We start from the raw sequence: 1406 nt of genomic DNA, 5'->3' as shown, positions 1-1406 counted from the left end.
ATGAGCAGGTATCCGCCTCGTTTTGTGTGTGCTGGTCAGAATCCCAATCAGAGCACACTCACCTGTAACAGGAAATCATCAAACCTCTTGATCCAGTTCTTCCAGTCTCTACTTTAATCGCTGTCATAGGTGAGGTTTGGAACGTAGCCATGCTGTTAAATCAGAAACTTCTCCTTTTAACTCTGCTTTTTGGAATCCAGCAGTTACAGCTCTGTCGTCCTCCCTGCTCATCGATCCCCTATACGTCCCTGTCAGACTCTCACTGCATCCTGCTTTCATCCTCGTCTCATTGTTGGTCAGTTATCAGTTGGGGTTTTATTAGCATAGAGAAACAGGTCAGTTCAATTTTGAGCAGCTGATGTTGGGTGTTATCAGCTAATATTCATGTATTTCTTGAATTTTTCCAGGGTTTGGAAGAGGGGTGCAGCCCATCAGTCATTCAACTACTGTGCTGCAAGGCGATCAATGTGATCTGCTTGGTTTTCCTGAATAGAAACCTTTATAAACCAGAACATCTATGATTTGATTGGACTGAATCCAGATGCAGGTTGTTAGTTGACATTATATTAAGAAACTTAACTGGTTTCTGTTTAAAGATAAAAAGGTTTATCCTGACTTTTCAGTTTAGATGTTTTCAACTGTTCCCTGATTTATGTTGATAAATTCAGAAGATGTGTTGTTAATGTTTTTACTCATATTTTCCATTGCAAGGTTTTTGTTGCTACTTTTGTAGAGATTTGTTGGAAACATCAGTTGTGATCTATCAAAGAAAAGGGTCAAATTTGATGATCACATGATGAGTTTCCTGTTCAATCCTCATGCTCTTGCCTTTTTGATTTTCAAAGTCAAAATGAAGAACAGCGTCTCTCCTCATTTCCCCTCCAGGAACAACAGAAAAACAATTGACTTGTTGTCTTTTCCAATCCTAACGCTGGTGTGCAGCATCCATCTGTTTCCAATGTGGAGCCTTTTCATCCCATCAGCTCTCCACACAAACAGATGTAACCATGGCAACTGTTCTGGTGCTCTAGAAGGTGTCTGATTGATACAAGTCCTTGCATTTGGAGACCTGGGATCTCCCTGAAGAGCGTCTGACAGGAAAAAAAAAGAGTGAGAAATCTCTCACACCTGAAAAGGGAGGATTAAAAGCAAAGGAACAGATTATATATTACAATTTAAACCTGCAGAGTTTAAGTTGGCACATCTAAAAAGAAAAGCTGATGACTGGAGTTGATCTCTAGTTTTAGGTGGAAGTCTACAGAAGGGACTGGAAGAAGCTTCCAGGCCTCGGTGAGCCAGACATCGACTGGGAGCAGAGTGTCTACCTGCATCTGATTCTGCAGACTTTTCACTGAACAATGTGACATAAAGTAACAATGGAACAGATTAGGTTTGTCTTCAGTCAG

General features: G+C 40.8%; 1 pseudogene; it reads left to right on the top strand.

The window, feature by feature from the left end:
- Nucleotides 1-1406, top strand: part of LOC107080704 — a 6602-nt pseudogene continuing 5196 nt past the window's right edge.

Source organism: Cyprinodon variegatus, unplaced genomic scaffold, assembly GCF_000732505.1.
Source record: "Cyprinodon variegatus isolate N-32 unplaced genomic scaffold, C_variegatus-1.0 Scaffold2240, whole genome shotgun sequence".
NCBI lineage: Eukaryota > Metazoa > Chordata > Actinopteri > Cyprinodontiformes > Cyprinodontidae > Cyprinodon > Cyprinodon variegatus.
Note: the sequence above shows the minus strand (reverse complement) of the source record. Positions and strands in the feature narration are given on the sequence as shown.